Genomic DNA, 13,061 nt, shown 5'->3' with positions numbered 1-13,061 from the left:
TATATGGGTGTATGAATACATATGTGAATGTGTGTATTTATGTTTACAGGTATACATAGATAGAGGGCACAGGACCAATTTAATAGGAAAGTATGATATTTAAAAGGTTAAATTAAGAGGTGAGAGGGGAATGTAAAGATAGGAGATGGGGAGAGACAGAATGGGCTAATATTCTGACACAAGGGAAAATGGTTACAATGGAGGGGAAGAATAGGAAGGCAAAAGGGAATGGGTCAACATTATTCCCATTGAATTTGGCTTGAGGAGGGAATGAAATACACACTAAATAGGGTATCTCACTCTACAGGAGAGTTGGGAGGAAGGGGATGATAGGGGGGATGATGGAAGGGAGTGCAGGCTGGCGGGGGGGAGGGAAGTTGGAAGCACCCACTTTTGAAAAGGGAAGGGATCAAACTAGAGAATAGAACAAGTGGAAGGTGGGATAGTAGGGAGGGAAATATAGTCAGTCTTTTATAATATGTTTTGTTATAATTGTTATAATATGTGTATGTTAATGTTTTGCATTAGCTACACATGTACAAGCTATACTGAACTGCTTATCTTCCCAGTAAGGGTGGGTGACAAGGGAGGAAGGGAATGAATATGGAATTCAAAGTTTTAAAATCAAATGTTTAACTACACACACACACACACACACACACATATATAGACTTTCATTAATACTATTTTACATGTAATTGAGAAATAAGATATACAGGAACTGGACCATAGAAATCCACCATGCCCTACTGGAAAAGTCGAAGGGGCTATGCGAGAAGATATGGGAGAGAGCAGATTGGAAGAGGGCATATCCTTTGGGACTGCTATTTTGGGGTGCTGGGTAGGGGAAAAACAGGGAGAAAATTTGTAATTCAAAATCTGGCAGAAATTAGTTATGTAAATCAGAAGTTATTAAATTATTTGGAAATAAAAAAAATAAAAGACAATCAAACAAAAAATAAAAAATACACCAGAAAGCACAGGAATAAGTGGAGTTTTCCTTAAAATGATATTTAGTATCTAACTAAAACCTTCAATAAGTAGTATATGTAATGAGAATAAGGTAGTGCCTTTTCCCATAAGATCAGGGGAAACAAAGATACCAATTATCACCACTGTTATTCAACATTCCACTAGAAATGTTAGCATTAACAATAAGAGAAGAAAAAGTAATTTAAGGAATTAGAATAGGCAATGAGGAAACAAAACTATCACTTTTTACAGATTATATGATGGTATACTTAGAGAATCCAAGACAGTCAAATAAAAAATTTACTTGAAATAATTAACAATTTCAGCAAAGTTTCAGAATATAAAACAACCCACACATATCAACAGGATTTCTATAGATTACCAACAAAGGCCAGCAACAACAGATAGAAGATTCCATTTAAAATAATTTTAGATAATATAAAATATTGGGCGTCAAGCTGCCAAGACAAACCCAGGAATGTTGTGAACAAAATAAAAAAAAACACACTTTTCACACAAATAAAGTCAGATCTAAACAGTTGGAAAATTTTCAATTGCTCATGGGCAGGCCAACCTGTTGTGATAAAAATGACAATTCTATCTAAATTGCTTATTGAGTGCCATACCAATTTAACTACCAAAATTATTTCATAGAACTAGAAAAAATATTAATAACAAATTCATCTGGAAAAAATGAAAGATCAAGAATATCAGGGGAATTAACAAAAAATGCAGAGGAAGGTGACCTAGCCATACCAGATGTAAAATTTTTTTATAAAGCAGCAATCATACTTTATAGAGCTAGAAAAAATAGTAACAAAATTCATTTGGAAGAATAAACGGTCCAGAATATCAAGGGAATTAACGAAAAGAAATGCTAGGGAAGGTGGACTAGCTATACCAGATTTCAATCTGTATTATAAAGCAGCAGTCATCAAAACTACTTGGTACTGGCTGAGGAATAGAGGAGTGGATCAATGGAATAGATTAGGCACACAAGATTCAGAAGTCAATGACTATAGTAATCTATTGTTTGATAAACCCCCAGAACTTGGTTTTTTTTTTATAAAAACTCACTATTTCACAAAAACTAATGGGAAAACTGGAATATATTATGGCAGAAACTGAGCATAGACCATTATCTAACACCATATAACAAAATCAAGTCTAAATGGGTGCATGATCTAGGTATAAAGGTTGATACTGTAAGCAGTCTCCTAAAACAAGGAATAGTTTACCTATCAGACTTGTGGAGAGGGAAAGACTTTATGACTAAACAGGAATTAGAGAACATTATAAAATGTAAAATGGATAATTTTGACTACATGAAATTGAAAAGCTTCTGTACAGACAAAGCCAATGTAACCAAGATTAAGAGGGAGGTGGGAAATTGGGAAAGAATCTTTACAACCTATGTCTCTGACAAAGGACTCATTTCTAAAATATACAGAGAAATGAGTCAAATTTATAAGAATACAAGTCATTCTCCAATTGGTAAATGGTCAAAGGATATGAACAGGTAGTTTTCAGAGAAAGAAATTAAAGATATCTATAAGCACATGAAGAAAAGCTGTAATTCACTATTGATTAGAGAAATACAAATCAAAACAACTCTGAGGTACCACGTCTCACCAGTCAGATTGGCTAAGATGACAAAACAGGAAAATGACAAATGCTGGAGAGGATGTGGGAAAATTGGAACACTAATGCATTGCTGGTGGAGTTGTGAACTGATCCAGCCTTTCTGGAAAGCAATCTGGTATTATGCCCAAAGGGCTATAAATACTTTCATACCCTTTGATCCAGCAATACCACTCCTCAGGTCATATCCCAAAGAGATCATAGAAATGGGAGAAAAACCCATATGTACAAAAATGTTTATAGCAGCTCTTTTTGTGGTAGCAAAGAATTGGAAAGTAAGGGGGTGCCCATCAATTGGGGAATGGCTGAACAAGTTGTGGTATATGCATGCTATGGAATACTATTGTGCTATAAGAAATGAGGAGCAGACAGTCTTCATATTTACCTGGAGAGGATTATACAAACTGATGCTGAGTGAGAAGAGTAGAACCAGGAGAAATTTTTACACAATTACAGACACAGCGTATGTGTGATGACCAACTTTGATAGACTGGACTCCTCTCATCAATGCAGTGATATAAGTCAATCCCAAAAGACTCATGATGGAGAGAAATATGTGCATCCAGAGAAAGAACTAGAAAGAACTGAGTTTATATGCAGGTGGAAGAAAAATACCTGATCTTTTTCGTTCTCTTATTTGGTTTTATATCCTCTTTACCATTTCTCATTCCAGCTGATACAATCTGTCTTTATAACCTGACTAATGTAAAATATGAAAGTATTTACATATTCTATACTTGACTATATGCCACCATGGGGGAGAGGAGAGGGAAGGGGACAAAATGTGAAACTCAAGGAATTGTGGAATTGAATCTTGTAAACTAAAAGGAAACAATCAAATTAATTTTTAAAAAAAGAAACAAAAAATAAGCAGCAATCATCAAAACTATTTGGTACTGACTAAGAAATAGAGTGGTGGATCAGTGGAACAGGCTAGGCACAGAAGACAGTAATGAATGGCTGTAGTAAGCTACTGTTTGATAAACCCAGACTCTAACCTCTGGGATAAGAACTTACTATTAGGCAAAAATTTTTGAGAAAACTAGAAAAAAGTATGACAAAAACTGGGCATAGACCAACATCTCATATCATATGTCAAGATAAGATTTAGACATAAAGGGCATTACCATTAACAAATTAAGAGAACAAGGAATAGTTTACCTGTCAGATCTATGAAGAAGGGAAAATTTTATGTTGAAAAAAGAGATTAAAGAACATTACGAAATGCAAAATGAATAATTTTGATCACATTAAATTTTAAAAGTTTTTGCCCAAAGTCAATGCAACCAAGACTAAAAGGAAAGAAGAAAGCTGGGAAACAGTTTTTACAGTCTCTATTTCTGATAAAGACCTCATTTCTCAAATATACAGAGAACTGAGTCAATTTTTTAAGAATATCAGTCATTCCCAAATTAATAAATGGTCAAAGTATGTGAAAAGGCAGTTTTCAGATGAAGAAATTAAAACTATATCTAGTTATATGAAAAAATGTTCTAAATCAGTATTGATTAAAGAAATGCCAATTAAAACAACTGAGGTATCACCCACACCTATCAGATTTGTTAATGTGACTGAAAAGGAAAATGATAAATCTTGGAGATGTGAGAAAATTGTGATACTGATGCATTATTGGTAGAGTTATGAATTGATCCAAACATTCTGGAGAGCAGTTTGGAACCATTCTGAAAGAGTTATAAAACTGTGCATGCACCTTTGATCCAGCAATACCACTACTACATATGTATCCCAAAGAGATCATAAGGAGTCACATGTACAAAAATATGTACAGCAGCTCTTTTAGTGGTGACAAAGAATTAGAAATTAAGGGGATGCTCATCAATTGGGAAATAGCTGAACAAATTGTGGCATATGAATGTAATGGAATTCTATTATTCTATAAGAAATGGTGAGCAGGCAGAAAAAACGTGGAAAGATTTACATGAACTGATGGTGAATGAAGTGAGCAGAACCAGGAAAACATTGCACACAGTAAAAGCAGCTCTGTGCGATGACCAACTATGATAGAAAACTTTTCTCAGCAATGCAATGATCCAAGATAATTCCAAAAGACTCATAATGGAAATTTCTGTCCATATCCAGGGAAATCTCAATGCAGATCAAAGCATATTATTTTCATTTTTAAATTTCCCTTTTTGTTCTGATTCTTCTTTCACAACAGGACTAATGTAGAAATATATTCAACATAATTGTACACGTATAACATATCACATTGCTTGCTCTCCTGGGGAGAGAATTTGGGAGGAAGGGAGAGGGAAAAATTTGGAAATAAAAATCTTATAAAAGTGAATGTTGAAAGCTATTTTTACATGTAATTGGGGGAAAATACTATGAATCAGGGAAAATAATCCCCAGGACCAGATGGATTTGTAAGTGAATTATACTAAACTTTTAAAGAATAATTAACTCAAATACTGTATAAACTATCAAAAACAGGTAAAAGGGTCTTATCAAATTCTTTCTGTGACACAAATATGAGTTTGATACATAAACCAGAGAGAGCAAAAACAGAGAAAGAAAGCCATTGTTTAATTTCCCAAATGTATATTGATGCAAAAAAAATGTTATCATGGAGATTACAGAAAAATGTCACAAATATGACCAGATGGAACTTATACCAGAATTGCAGGGCTGATTTGGTATGAGGGAGAATTATTAGCAAATTGACCATATCAATAATAAAATCATCAAAAATTGTATAATTATCTCAACAGATGCAGAAAAAAAGCTTTTGACAAAATACAACTCATTTCCATTAAAGCCACTTGAAAGCATGGAAATAGTTGGAGCTTTTCTTAAAATGACAAGTAGTATCTATCTAAAACCATCAGCAAACATTATCTGTAATGGGGATAAGTTAGGAGCCTTTGTAAGAAGATCAGAGGTAAAACAAGGATCCCGAATTGTACCACTGTTATTCAATATTATGCCAGAAATATCAGAAATTGAAGGAATAAGAACAGGTGATAGGGAAACAAAACTATCACTCTGCAGAAAATATAATGGTGTTTTTAGAGAATTAACAAAAGAAACCATGATTGAAACAATGAAAAATTTAGCAAAGTTGAAGGATATAAAATAGATCCACATAAATCATCAGTATGTCTATATATTATCCACCAAACCCAGCAGGAAGAGAAAAGAGAAATTATATTTAAAATAATTGCAAACAATATAAAGTATTTGAAAGTCTACCTGCCAAGACAAACCCAGGAACCATATGAACACAATTACAAAACACTTTTCACACAAATAAAGACAGACCTAAACAACTGGAGAAATATTATTGTACTCGGGTGGGCCAAATCAATAAAATAAAAATGATAATGCTACCTAAATTAATTAACCTTTTTCAATGCCATACCAATCAAAATACCAAAGAGCTTTTTTGTAAATCTGGAAAAAATAACAAAATTCATCTGTAAGAGCAGAAAGTTAAGAATATTAAGGGAATCGGTGAAAATAATGCCAAGGACATGTCCTAGTAGCACCATTTTTCAAACTGTATTACAAAGGGGAAAGCATGAAAACAACCTGGTACTGACTGAGAAATAGAAATAGATTAGGTATGCAATACATAGTAGTAAATAACCATAGCAATCAAGTGTTTGATAAATCCAAAGATCCAACCATTTGGAACAAGAAGTCATTACTTGAAAAAAAAAAATGGTGGGAATACTGGAAAGCAATTTGGCAGAAACTAGGCATAGGCCAACATCATGTAATCTTTTACCAAGATGGGGTCAAAATGGGTACATGATTTAGAACTAAAGAGTGATATCACAAGTAAATTAGGGGACCATGGAAAATTTTAAGTTTATTACCAAGCAAGAGATAATAATGGATCCCAGGAAATATAAGGAATAGATTTTGATTACATGAAATTAAAAAAGTTTTACACAAATAAATCCAGTGCTTCCCAGATTAAAAGGAAAGCTGGGAACTGGAAAATGATTTTTTACAGAAAGTTTCTCTGATAAAGCTTTCATTTCTTAAATATGTAGAAAACTGAATCAAATTTATAAAAATAAAAGCCATTCAGCAACTGATTAGTCAAAGATTCTTTGACCCTAGTCAAAATGGTTCTTCTCCAGAGAAGGTTCCTTACTTAGGCTATGATATCCTTTAGCAATAAGATATCTACTTTTAATATCATTTGTGGGTAAATTTGTTTTTCTGGTATAAATGTGGATAAAAGATAAAAGAATAGCTTCTAAGTTTCTTATAGATTTTAACTTCAAATTAAAATTTAAAAATGAAATTCCATTCATTTGTATCAGGCTGAATGCTTGACTTTGATGTGACAGTGGGAGGAAGAAATATATAATGAACGTTATAAATACTATTCTGTGAAAACTGGCGATTCTTTGAATTTGATACACACATAAACATTTTACTTTTAAAGTGTTTCAATCTAGAATAAGTACATGCATTTTCAATCTCTTCTCTCTTTTCAAAGTGTCAAATCCCCTTCTTTCTACTTTATTTCTTCTCTACTCTTTCCTTTGAGCAAAAAAGTTCTTTTGAATGTATTAGCAGCCCCATCTGCTGGAGCTTTAGGACATTGCTGCTCCAAGCCAAGGAATGTAGAAGATTGTTACATTTTTACAACCACCGGCATAAATGGGTAGGTTGTGTTTTTCAAAATAATATATCATCCATGAATTCATGAATTTAACAAATGTTTATTGTGAATTGATTTTGTGAAAGGCATTGTGCTAGGTGAACAAAAGAATGAATTAGAAACAGCCCCTGAATTATGACAGACTGGTCCTGCCAATTCAGACAGTCATTAAATATCCCCCTACAAGTTAACTCAATTACTTTCACACTTCATTTCCTCAACTAGGTATGATCATAATCAGATTTGACCGTGCATTCCACCTTCCAGATCATTTAAGAAGGGGTTAAAATAAAAATTAAAAAAAAAAAACAAACAAGATAAAAGCCCCAGGAAATGACATAAAAGAACTTAAATGCTAAAACCCCCTACTTGCTGTAATCATCCATAGAAATACTGCACTTTGTAAGCTTGTCTCACAGGGTTTGGCTTTTGGACTCTATCTGCTTCCCCATAGCAATGACTCAACATAACGCCCTCCAAATACACATACAAAAGGGAGAAAACATTCATGATAGCTAGTCCTGTGAAGGAAATAGCCTATAACTGTTAAGACCTTTTGACCTCAATTAAGCTCATTTGTCACATTGTGCCCACTCATCCAGTCTTCAAGATTGAAATTTGAAACAGCAGATATAGTAGCACAGAGATAAGAAAAGTAGAAGGATCATCCAGTCTTAAGGAAAAGAAGACTAGATAAACCATAGAGAAATATTCTTTTGCCTAGAAAGTAAGATAATGATAATAATAAAAACAGCCATTTTGAAAAAGTAAACCATTTTAAATAAAAGAAGTCTAAAGTGGGTAATTAAATAATTGAATCATACAAATAAAAATTGCACTTCTAATCTTATTTTTGAGTGAATATATCATTTAAATTGATTTTTTCCTTTTTTTTTTAAAGAAAGGGATAATAATGAATCCAAAAGTAATCCTTAGTCAATGGAGTAGACAGGAATGGACAATCCAAACAAACCTACGAAACATAATTTTGAATGTGAATGAATTAATTGATCCAATAAAACAAAAGTGAATAGCATAAAGGATAAGAAAACACAATAATTTACTATATGTAAGAAACACCTAAAAATGACAAATATGGAATGAAAATGAAAGGCTATAATAAAATTTACTACACATCAGGTGATTCCAAAAAAAAGCAATCATATTATCAAAAAATGAAATATAGACATTTACAATGTAAGAGATTTAAATAGGAAAAGCACATTATGCTTAAATGCATCATAGATACTAAACAATTACAATATTAAGCATGTGTGAACCAAGTGATATAATATCTATATTCTTAAAGGACATATTAATGTTAATTCAAATGCAAAAACCGTAAACAGTGGAGAATGTATCTTGAATTGGAGAAATATAACAGAAGGAAAAATGGAAAAGGAAAATACAGAATTGAATAGCCTAAGAAAATAGCCTTCTGTTTTCAGAAAAATAGCTCAACAGAACACATGACTTAGTAAACTAAGCAACGATAAGGACTCTAGGTTTTAATACCACCATTGACTTAATATTGGACTTTGGACAATTCATTTATACTAAGTCTACATTTCTTCATCTTCAAAATAAGGAAATGTACTGGGCTTTTTTTTTTGAGGGGGGGAGATACTAAAATAATCAGATAAATATGCCTTTTCCTCAGATGTTAGGATAAGCCAAGCAATAATACAAAATTAAAACATGAAAAATCAATGACCTCAGTAGCTAATTAATGTGTAGCTTCCTAAATCTCTTTCTTAGCTCCACAGGAATACGCAGCAACTTGGATCATGACTGAGTTCCCTGCACAAGGTCAGGAATCATCAATTCTGGTGAGTTTTCTGCCAGAGTCATTTCTAACTTTATATTTCATATTTTCAAACCAAAGGCAACTAACCATATTTAGCTACTGTTCTTAAGAGAACCAGAAACATATTTTTATTTAATTTTTATTTCCTCTTGAAGTGTGGGCTACTCTGAAGAACTTACTTAGATCAAACGTATTACTTGAAGGAGAAGATTATATAAAATAGGGCCCAGTGGATGCACATAGAATAATCTCATACCTCCATAATCCACGCATTTGAGCAGAAGATACTATTCATATTAATCTCCAATCAGTGACTATTATTGAAAGGACACAGGGCAAAGAAGTCTATACTTCTGGACAATCCATCTGGTTCTATATAACAAATGACTTTCCAAACAAACTCCAGCATTTTACCTGAATTTATATTTGGATAGTTTTGTGTATGATTTGCTAGCAGAAATAGCAAAATCATAGCAACATAAGTAATATTCACATATATAATAGTCCTGAAGATGCCCCAGAAATAATAAACAGCTAAATCATAATCCTACTGGGTTACATGAATTATTTTAAACAGTGAGGCAGAGACATGTATACCATTTTGGTGCATATGCTTTCCCAATTTCCTGGCCTTTGCAGACAAGTTTTTCTCTCACTGCATCCTTTTCGTTTCAGATTCACTATTGCATAATGATAATGATACTGAGTTTCATTAGAAGGCACCTGAATGTCTTCTGAGATGGTCTGAGTAATTTCCTTTAAGGGGAGAATAATATTATTACAATAACGAACACTTCTGTCAAATCTGGTTCTGAAAGACATGACCAACTTTTCACAGGTATGTTGTTACAAAACTGCCTTAATTGTGTGTAATTTGGGGGAAAGGTCAGTAAAAATACACATTATTCACAGTATATAATGGGGATTTCAAGAACATGGATTAAGGTAGAAACAGAAGCTCCACAAACCTCCGGCTCCCACCACCTCCAATCCATGTAAAAGGGGACTCTGTACAAATTTTGGAGCTACAGAACCCACAAAATGACACAGAAAAGCTAACCTCCCACTGAGAACAGCCTGGCAGGCTGGCAGGAATCAGCCAGCACAGCCCTCTAGGAGCTCAGCTCGGCCACAGGCTGAGGTTTTAGCCCCAGGGTAGGCCTGAGCAGCCACCAGCTACAGGGACTCCAGATAACCAGCAGCTGTGGCGGTCCAGAATTATCAACACATAGATACTGAGGACAAAGTGAGAGGTCAGTGCATTGTGGACTTTGGGACCCAGTAGTGGGGAGTGCATTGGCTTTTGCCCCTGGGGCGAGAAGCCAATGAGGGCTGCAGAGCAGCCAATGCCACTTGGCAGCTTCAGCTCCTGGCCTGCAGAGTATAGGGGGACTGAGTGATCAGTCTGAGGGGTAATCCCTCTTGCTTTAACCTGCTTGGATCTGGATTGCGGTGTAGGCTGGAGGGCCTGGGGTTTGTGACCAGCTTGCCAGAGCACGTGGAGGCTTCAGAGGGGGGGCACCCAACTAATACTACCAGTAACTGAGACAACCCCAGTGTTTGGAACGAAGCTCCCCTGTCTGCTGGCAGAGTCCTACTGTGGCAAAAAGCACAAAAGTCAATTAATTGAATGGCAAAATGACCAGGCAAAGGAAGAAAAAAAAGTAAAGCAATCTAACATTAGACTCCTATTTTGAAGACAAAATGGATCAAAGCATGGAACAGGAGAAAGACAATGAAGTCAGAACTCCTGCACCAAAAGCATCCAAGAAAAATATGAGCTAGTTACAGGCCATAGAGGACCTTAAGAAGCAGATAATAGAAGTGGGGAGAAATTGGGAAGAGAAATGAGAACGATGCAAGAAAATTATGAAATGAGAGTCAACAGCCTGACTGAGGAAAATAACACCTAAAAAACAGACTAACTCAAATGTCAAAAGAGGCTCAAAAAGGCAATGAGGAGAAAAATGCCTTAAAAAAGCTGAATTTGCCAGATGGAAAAAGAATCTCAAAAGCTCACTGAGGAGAATCACTCCTTCAGAATTAGATTGGAGCAAATGGAAGCTAATGATTTTATGAGAAATCAAGATGCTGTTAAACAGATCCAAACAAATGAAAGAATAGGAGGCAATGGGATATATCTCGTTGGAAAAACCACTGACCTGGAAAATAGATCCAGGAGAGATAATTTTAAAATTATTGGACTACCTGAAATCCACGATCAAAGAAAAAATCTAGAAATCATCCTCCAAGAATTTCTCAAGGAAAACTGCCCTGATGTTTTAGAACCAGAGGGCAAATGAGGGGTTGAAAGAATCCACTGATCACCTCCTGAAAAAGATCCCAAAAAGAAATCTCCTAGGCATATTATAGCCAGGTTCTAAAATTCCCACATCAAGGAGAGAATATTAAAAGCAGCCAGGAAGAAAGAATTTGAATATTGTAGAAACACAATCAAGATAACTCAGAATCTGGCACCTTCTACACTGAGGGATTGAAGGGCTTGGAATACGATATTCTAGAGGGCAAAGAAGGTGGGATTAAAACCAAGAATCACCACCCAGCAAAACTGAGTATCATGTTTCAGGGGAAAATGTGGTCATTGAGTAGATAGAGGACTTTCAATCAATCTTGATGAAAAAAAAAAACAGAGTTGAATAGGAAATTTGACATTCAGATACGAGAAGCATGAGAATATAAACAGGGAATATAAATCATAAGGAAATTATCAAGGTTGAACTATTAACATTCCTACATGGAAACATGATAATTGTAACTGATGAAACTTTTCTCAGTATGAAAATAGTTGAAGGGAATATATATATATGTCTATATCAAAGGGTATATGGGCATATGAAAACATATGCGTGTATATATATATATATAGATAGATAGATAGATATAGATATAGATATAGATATACATAGATAGAGGGCACAGGACTAATTTAATAGGAAGGTGATACTTAAAAGGTGAAATTAAGAGGTGTGAGAGGAATATAATGAGAGGAGATGGGGAGAGACAGAATGGGGTAAATTATCTCATATAGAAGAGGCAAGGGAAAATGTTTACAATGGAGGGGAAGAGTAGGAAGGCAAAAGGGAATGCGTCAAGATTACTCCCATTGAATTTGGCTGAGGGAGGGAATGACATACACACTAAATAGGGTATCTCACCCTACAGGAGAGTAGGGGGAAAGGAGATGAGGGGGGTTGATGGAAGGAAGGGCAGGCTGGGGGGAGGGAAGTTGGAAGACCTACTTTTGAAAGGGATGGGATCAAAGTAGAGAATAGAACAAGTGGGATGTGGGATAGGAGGGAGGGAAATGTAGTCAGTCTTTTACAATATATCTACTATGGCAATGTTTTGCATTAGCTACACATGTATATCCTATACTCAACTCCTTATCTTCCCAGTAAGGGTGGGTGACAAGGGAGGAAGGTAATGAATCTGGAATTCAAAGTTTTAAAATCAAATGTTATATATATATATATATATATATATATACACCATTATTAATACTATTTTACATGTAATTGGGAAATAAGATATACAGGCACTGGGGCATAGAGATACACCACACCCTATTGGAAAAGTCGAAGGGGGTATGGGAGAAGTTATGGGAGACAGCAGATTGGAGCAGTGGATATCCTGTGGGACTGCTATTTTGGGGAAGTGGGTAGGGGGAAAATAGAGAGAAAATTTGTAGCTCAAAATGTGGCGGAAATGAATGATGTAAATCAGCATTTAATAAAGCATTTGAAAATGAAAAAAAAAACCAGGATATAATGTCCAGGTCGAAGTCAAAAAATTGAGAAACTTTTTCATTCAATGGAGAACAGTGGGGAATATGTCAGCTGGACCATACTAAAGGCAGGTGAGACCATCTCTCTGTTCACCAGAACACAGCACATTCTTGGGCTTTAAAAATCTAATTCTTGACACAAATATAGAAAGAAGGAAGGAAGGAAGGAAGGAAGGAAGGAAGGAAGGAAGGAA

The 13,061-nt window shown here is 34.9% G+C and overlaps 1 pseudogene; it reads right to left on the bottom strand.

Moving 5' to 3' along the window:
- Nucleotides 1-13,061, bottom strand: part of LOC138156102 (frataxin, mitochondrial pseudogene) — a 52,814-nt pseudogene that overhangs the window by 38,649 nt on the left and 1,104 nt on the right.

The sequence above is a fragment of the Petaurus breviceps genome, unplaced genomic scaffold, assembly GCF_028583685.1.
Source record: "Petaurus breviceps papuanus isolate PSGF00001 unplaced genomic scaffold, PetGlider_PUasm1.0 154, whole genome shotgun sequence".
In the NCBI taxonomy this organism is placed as follows: Eukaryota; Metazoa; Chordata; class Mammalia; order Diprotodontia; family Petauridae; genus Petaurus; species Petaurus breviceps.
Note: the sequence above shows the minus strand (reverse complement) of the source record. Positions and strands in the feature narration are given on the sequence as shown.